Below are 8,709 nucleotides of genomic sequence, written 5' to 3' on the forward strand. Positions count from 1 at the left end.
CAACATCCGAGAAAATACAAAAATATATTTGTTATTAATTTAATGGTCAACCACTCCTCTTGGATATCATATAAACTTCTCGGGTCTATGTCCTTCAGGGATAAATATATACGCTATAGAATAAAAATGTTGTAATTTTTCACACAAAAGTCAGGGTCCATTTGACCCGCTAAATATTGACCGATCTTTATAAAACAGGCATGCTTATTCTTTGGCCTGATTCCCTCCTCCATGGAAAATTTCACGATGTTTGGGCTATTATTGCGGCCTCTGGAGCGACCAGAAAAACCGACAAAAATTTAGTATTTGGTCCATTTCATCACCTAAATATTAATCGATCTTTCTCAAAAACAATAGGGGTCTTCATTGGCCAGAACCCATCCTACATGCAAAATTTCGTGAAGATTGGTCCATAACTGTGACCTGTATCGTGTTTACAAATTATAATGGACAGACGGACGGACACACATGTCTAGATCGGCTCAGCTAGTCGAGATATGAAGGCCGCCAACGTTGATGTTGAACCTTACTGGCCCGGTTTGTTCGCCACGGCTTTGGAAGGTGTCAATGTTAAGGATTTGATCACCGCCATCGGATCCGGTGCTGCCGCTGCCCCAGCTGCTGCTGCTCCCGCCGACGGCGGTGCTGCCCCAGCTGCTGCTGAAGCCAAGAAGGAAGAGAAGAAGAAGGAAGAATAACCCGAAGAGTCCGATGACGATATGGGCTTTGCTCTCTTCGATTAAACTGGACGACAAAAATGGTTTGTTTTGTTTTTACCACCATCAACAAAAACAACGAGATCGGTATACTTAAAGGTGGGTCTAGGACCGATATTTCGCGGCGTTACAAACTTTTGGGGCTGCACAAAGCTATAATACCCCGACAACATAGTAGTGTAGGGTATAACAAAGTACAGGTCTCATTTATAATCCAAATTGGATGAAATTTGGCACAGCTTATTTATTTGGCCCAAAGACGATCCCTTTTGAAAGTGGCAAAAATCGGTTCAGATTTAGATATAGCTCCCATATATATGTTCGTCCGATTTAATGCAAATGGTGCACCAAAGCCCTTATATATCTTTCGATTTGCACGAAATTTGGCATAACGTACTGAATTGAGTCTAAAGTGATGTTTGCCAAGTTTCGTGAAAATCGGTCCAGATTTAGATATAGCTCTCATATATATGTTTGTCCGATTTAATGCAAATGGTGCACCAAAGTCCCTATAAATCTTTTGATTTGCACGAAATTTGGCATAGCATACTGAATTGATGCTGGTATGATGTGTGCTGTATTTCGTGAAAATCGGTTCAGATCTAGATATAAATATTTTCGTCCGATTTAAAGTAGTTAATGTACTAAAGTTCTAATATTGCATAGCGTACTAAATTTAGTCCGGAATGATGTGTGCCATGTTTCGTGAAAATCGGTTGAGATTTATATATAGCTCCCTTAGGAACCAATATATGGCTGGTAGGAACAAATTGTACTGAAATTAGTATAACCTAATATATAGATATAGATTCCATATATATTTTCGTTCGATTTTAAGTAAATGGTGCATCAAGATCTTCATCTTTATCAGATTGACAGACAATTTTTCACAACGTACAAAATTGAGCAGACAATAACGTAGTTCCGTTTTCTAGAAGAACAGGCATAGCCCAACGGATGTCCTATTGATATTTGCTTCAAGTCGGTTTACATACATTTGTCCCATTTTAACAGACAAATGACATGCTTATAGATTGATCTAAGTCGATTCACTTTTAGATAAACATCACATATTTTAGTTCATTTAATTTCATGTTAATAGTTCGCTTTAATATACCCATAGTGGTGAAGGGTATCATATAGTCGGCCCCGTCCGACTTTACTACTTTCCTTACTGGTTTTTTCATGGCATACTGAAATAGGAACGCAAAGTTTTTTAGAAATCAGTTCAGATTTAGATATAGCTCCAATATATAGTTTCGTCCGATTTTCTGTAAATGGAGCACCATACTGCTTTTTCGAGTTTTGTGAAATCGGCTCAGATTTAGATAGTTCCCTAGTTCATTTAAATGGTCTACCAAATAACTAAAGTTTGTATTAGTGCAGAACGTGCCAAATGGAACCCAGGATAGCGCACTGGGCTGCAGCATAAGGTTGTGTATGGTTAGTGTTAGTTAAGGGGACCCCCCCATTCTCGAGGTCAACAAATTTTTTGATTTAATTCGAAACTACACTAATTCAAGAATGTCCCTACAAAATTTCAAGTGAAAATCTCAAGAACTCTTGAAGATATAGCCGATTTATTGTGTCAGCATCAAGTGACGGCTAAAGGGTTTCTCAAACTTTAAACGCGTTTTTCTCTTTTGTGAATGGCGGGCACGACAACTCAAAAACTAATAACCCAATCGATTTCAAAATTTAACACGTTTCTCTGTGAGTGTATAGCTATCGTATGAACTAGGATAAAGCCAATCGGTGAAGATCTTCCTTGGTCAAAAATCGGCGATTTTCCAAAAATATTTTTTCAAAGGTCCGCCATTTTGTTAATTTTAGAGCGAAGTCAATAAACCTAGTTCATACGAGAGCCAGACATGTACTTTTTCTAACACCGTTGGAATTTTCGGATTCCGATGTTCCAGTGAGGGGGCGAATATTAACAAATGTTAGGTGGGTGATTTGTTATTAAATACGACTACAAAGTACCAAATTACTGCGAAATCGCCTAAAAACGCGCTCAAAATCTTCAAAATACTGAACAAGTGAAAAAGCGTTAAGTTCGGCAGGGCCGAACTTTGAATACCCTCCACCATAGAAATTCTGCATTTTTTTTGAAATGATATAATAGGAACATACATATAACTACAACTCTACCAATCGATTGTTGTAAACCAAATAAACATTTCAGCAAATTCCATGGTGGTTTTCCCTAAAATCTCAAAACCCCAAAATTTTTAAGTAGTAGGATTTGTATCAAATCCTGAAAAAATGTGCATAAAATCCATAGTAGTATAAAATCCTGAAAATACTTCAATTTAGAGGGCAAATTTATGTGAGACATATTAAAGCGGGTCAATTGTGTAGGAATTAGCGAATGCTTGGCGTTTTCATTATATAAGAGGTTATGCCTAATTAAAGGCAGATATAGCTCAAGTTCCAGGCTAATAATAATTAGTTTTGAATCTCAATACCGTGCATCACGCTAAATACTAAATATGTAGGATGTTTTATATAGGACCTGGGCCTAACTGCGGGTCGATATAGTTCATTCTCTAACCTCACGTTCTAGTTTTTATGTCGATATCCTCCGATAGAAAAATGATTACAACATAGGGCCAAATCGACTAAATCGTTTTACAGAATATCCCCCATTCTATGGCGAAATACAGCTATATGGGGATAACCCAACACACGGAATAAATTAGCTAACTATTTTAATATAAACCAGTAAGGAAAGTAGAAAATTCTGAATGGGCCGACTATATGATACCCTTCACAACTTTGTGCATATTTTACATATGTATCCGAAAAGACGTCGACTTTTTGAAGGAACTTTGACATGAAATTGAACGAACCTTAATATGTGATTTTGATGTCTTTCTGGAACCTATGCTAAATTTCATTTCGTTTGGGTAAGTTTAGAGTCGTTTGTGCACAGTCCCACATATTTGTGTAAATCGATTTAAAGCAAACTTGACACACGCTACTTTTGTGCACCATTTACCTAGCAAATCGCTCTAGACTTAATTTAGCGAAACTATATATGGGAGCACCATTTATATCTATAATCTAAACCCATTTTCACGAAACTTGGCACACGTCATTCTAGACTTAATTCAATACACTGTGTAAAAATTCGTGCAAATCGAAAAATATATAGGGACTTTGGTAAACCATTTACCTTAAATAGGTCGAATATATATATGGGAGCTACATACTAAATCTAAACAGATTTTTCCCAATTTCAATAGGGTTCGTCCTTGTGCCAAATAAGTGAGCTGTGCCAAATTTCATCCAAATCGGATCATAAATTGGTGGGTACCCTTATATGGGGGCTATCACAAAAAGTGGACCGATGTTTATAATTTTTAGTTTAGATATTTGGCACCAAATAAAAACACAATGTGCCAAATTTCACCGAATTCGGTTGAAAATCGCTCTCCAGAACTTCAAAATACCAAAAATTGGGTGGGGGGTGGTTTCCTTATATTGGGGCTATCAGAAAAAATCCACCGATGTTTATAATTTTTTGTGTAGATATTTGACACTAAATAAAAACCCAATGTATCAAATTCCAGCGTATTCGGTTGAAAAACGCGCTCTAGATCCCCAAAATTCCAAAAATTGGGGGTACCCTTATATGGGGGCTATCCGAAAAAATAAACCTGCTAAACGTAGACCGATATATCAGATAGAATTTTACTCTGATCAAGAATATATATAATTTATAGGGTTGGAAATGATTATTTCGATGCGTTAAAAAGGAAAAACTAAATTAATACACCCTCCATACTATGGTGGAGGGTATGCAAATTAGGGGTACCGTTATATAGGGGCTATCCACAAAAAATTGTCCTATATTTATCATTTTTAGTGGCCAGATTTGCTACTCAATAAAAGCACAAAGAACCAAATTACAGCTAATTTGGTAGAAAGTCCATATTTATAATTTTTGAGGAGATATTTGATACCCAATAAACAATTTCTGTACAAATTTTCAGCGAATTCGGTTGAAAACCTCGCTCAAGAACCCAAAAATATTCAAAAATTGGACAGTACCCTTATAGAAACATGCTTAAATCGTCATAGAATTTTACACCAATCATGAATATATACATATATATATACACTATGAGTTTAAAACAAAATTAATATACCCTCCATACTATGGTGAAGTGTATAAAAACGGAAATCGAGATGTACAGAAGACAGAAGTCAATTTTACCGACTAGTAAAACGCCAATCCGTAAGCTTTGGGTTGGTGTTTTAACTCCTTTAGAGGTGAAGAAGGAAATCTGGTGACAGATACAGATAGTGTGTTGAGGATCTGAAAGGAGCATTTTGCAAAGCTTCTGGTATCATATAGTGACGGTGAAGAAGATATCATAGAATCAGTAAGAGATGACTGTATGGAGTATATACCACCTTAGCAAGATCAGGTCAGAATAGGAATTAGTCGGTTGAAGAATAATAAAGCAGCAGGTGCCGGCTGGTTGGTAGATGCTGACCAGTAACATGCACAAACTGATTAGCAAAATTTTCCCAAGGAAGGTTTTTTGGAAACTTGTGCTAGGTGCTAGATCATTTTTTGAACGGGGGTAAAAAGTGCTATATTGACAACACCGACTTTTTCCCTCTCTCTTCCACTTCAAAAAAATATTTTAGCAGCACATGCATACATTCTCTTCCATCGTTAATTTTGTTTTTTCCCTTCAATTTGGCCTTGGTTTTATTTTTATTAAATTTAGATTTAGATGTTGACCACATTATTTACTTTCACACCCACATCATCAAATACAAACAAGCACTTAAAAATGTATTTGAAAATAAGTTTTTATTTATTCAGTCATTCAAACGTCCATTCCGGTGATTTCGTTCACACAAAGTTACGATTTGCGCATCTGTGTATATACACACAGACACACACGCACACATACATCTACTGAATGGTTACTTTATTGAGGTTTTTCTGGTCGTTTTATGTAAAACACAAATAATTAACTTGAACAGACCACAGACCGCCTACCTCCACTATGTATCCACAGCCTAACTAACTTTTGTGCTACGCACTGAATAAACTAGAATACACAGTGTACCGCATCGCATGGCATCTCACCCAAACCATACGAACTCAATTTAGATATTGAAACCACATTTATATACAAAAGGCCCAGTCCCGTCTGTAAATATTGTAGCCAGCGACCAGTAGTGTTGCATGTTACTGCGGTTGTGGACGAACGCCAACCAACCATTCGACTAACTGGACTTAATTGCTGGACAAATTGTTATTTTCCACACGAAATATTATCAACATTGTGGTGGCAGACGCCAAAAACCAAAATTAAACTTTCATAGATATTATAGAGTAAATTTTTACTTATCGAACGATGCATTTTGAATTCATTTTGGAATTGGCCATAGGCTCAGCATTGGCCACAGTCTAGAAAATAGAAAAGAAATAACACGAACAATAACAATGCAATAATAACCAGTAAGGAAAGTTGTAAAGTTGGACTGGGCCGACTATATGATACCCTTCACCACTATGGGTATATTAAACAGGATTATTAGAATGAAATTGGATGAAATATATGTGATATTTATCTAAATATGAATCTACGTAGATCTATCCATAAAGTATGTAAATCGACTTCAAACAAATATAAATAGGTCATCCGTTGGGCTATGTCTGTACTTCTAGAAAACGCAATTACATAAATCTATGCTCAATTTTGTACGTTGTGCAAAATTTGATGTCAAACTGACTAACATGAGGAGTTTGATGCCCACTTTACGGGCGAAAATATATGTGGAAGCTCTATCCAAATATTAAGCGATTTCAAACAAACTTGTCACAGGTTAGGTTATACTAATTTCAGAACGTTTTGTTCCTATTGGTTCCTTGGTGCGTCAATTACTTAAAATCAATCTATAATAATCTAAATCTGGACCGATTTTCATGAAACTTGGGAGACATCATTTTAGACTCAATTAAATACGTTATGCCAAATTTCGTGCAAATCGAAAGACATATAGGGACTTTGGGGCACCATTTGCATGAAATCGGACGAAACTATATATGGGAGCTATATCTAAATCTGGACCGATTTTCTCGAAACTTGGCAGACATCACTCTAGGCTTAATTCAGTACGTTATGCCAAATTTCGTGCAAATCAAAAGATATATAGGGACTTTGGGGCACCATTTACATGAAATCGGACGAAACTATATATGAGAGCTATATCTAAATCTAGACCGATTTTCACGAAAATTGGCAGACATCATTCTAGACCTAAATGATTAGGCTGTACCAAATTTCGTGCAAATCAAAAGATATATAGCGACTTTGGAGCACCATTTACATGAAATCGGACGAAACTATATATGGGAGCTATATCTAAATCTGGACCGATTTCCTCGAAACTTGGCAGACATCACTCTAGGCTTAATTCAGTACGTTGTGCCACATTTCGTGCAAATCGAAAGATCTATAGGGACTTTGGGGAACCATTTACATGAAATCGGACGAAACTATATATGGGAGCTATATCTAAATCTGGACCGATTTTCACGAAACTTGGCAGACATCATTATAGGCCTAAATGATTAGCCTGTACCAAATTTCGTGCAAATCGAAAGATATATAGGGACCGTTTACATTAAATCGGTTAAATATATATATGGGAGCTATATCTAAATCTGAACCGATTTTTCCCAATTTCAATAGGGTTCGTCCTTGGGCCGAATAAGTGACCTATGCCAAATTTCATCCAATTCGGATCATAAATGCGACCTGTACTTTGTTTACAATTTAACATGGACAGACAGACAGACGGACGGACGGACATGCATAAATCGACTTAAAAAGTGATGCTATGCATATTCTCAAAAGGAACCATGGGTCTATCGCGTTTCCTTTTGCCTGTTACAAACATATGCACAAATACATATTTCCCTGTACCACAGTGTGATGAAGGGTATAAAAACCAAACAGAAAATGTGGTCACAGTTTTGCAATAAATATTAAAAACAAAACCAAACCCAAGTTGGTTGAAATTGACCTTGGTAGCAACAATAAAAATATCATGTGAACAAAGGATTGTTGTTTGAGGTCAGTAGTAAAGAGAGAATAAATGTCGGTGATCATGGCAAGACTGAAAGGAGTGTTTGAAAACTATAAATAATAAAATAATGGATTAAATTCGTTAAGATTAAATTTGTGTACACTGAATTACGGGATGCAATACAAATCACTCAGAACAAGCTTCCCAAAGATGCTGTGGCAACAAAATCCCAATTGACTAGGGAAACTTAAAGCGTAAACTATATGCTCAGGCATTGATCTAGCTGAAATTGTGTATAGATCTGTTTTACCCTACATTAAAATCAGAATATCAAATTACATCCACTTCAAGAGGAGAATGAGGCTAACACCTTCAAATGATCGAAAATACGATGTTTTATTAGGTTGGGAAAAATAAATCCATTATTATACCCTTCACCACCCTGTGGTACAGGGTATTATGTCTTTGTAACATATGCACAAACAGATTAAAAACGAGATAGACACATGGTTCCTTTTGAGAATATGTATAGAATCACCTTCTAAGTCGATCTATGAATGTCCGTCCGTACGTCTATCTGTCTGTAGATGTAAAATTGTAAACAAAGTACAGGTCGCATTTATGATCCAATTTGGAAGAAATTTGTAACAGATCACTTATCTGGTCCAAGGAAGGACCCTATTGACATTGAAGAAAATCGGTTCAGATTTAGATATAGTTTCATACGATTTAAGGTTAATGGGGCACCAAAGTCAATATATATTTTCGATTTGCATGAAATTTGGCACAGAGTTCTAAATTAGGTCCGTTTTTATGTAAATGGTGCACCAAAGCCCCTATATATATTTCGATTTGCGCGAAAGTTTGCATAGTATACTGAATTGTGTCTAGAATTATGTGTGTCAAGTTTCGAGAAAATCGGTTCGGATTT

General features: G+C 36.3%; 1 pseudogene; it reads left to right on the top strand.

The window, feature by feature from the left end:
* The first annotated feature begins 497 nt into the window (after positions 1–497).
* On the top strand, positions 498–743 carry LOC133327852 (large ribosomal subunit protein P1-like; annotated as a pseudogene).
* Positions 744–8,709: the final 7,966 nt, after the last annotated feature.

Source organism: Musca vetustissima, unplaced genomic scaffold (genome assembly GCF_032173495.1).
Source record: "Musca vetustissima isolate MV318-11 ecotype Yass unplaced genomic scaffold, APGP_CSIRO_Mvet_v1 utg356129, whole genome shotgun sequence".
NCBI classification, from domain to species: domain Eukaryota; kingdom Metazoa; phylum Arthropoda; class Insecta; order Diptera; family Muscidae; genus Musca; species Musca vetustissima.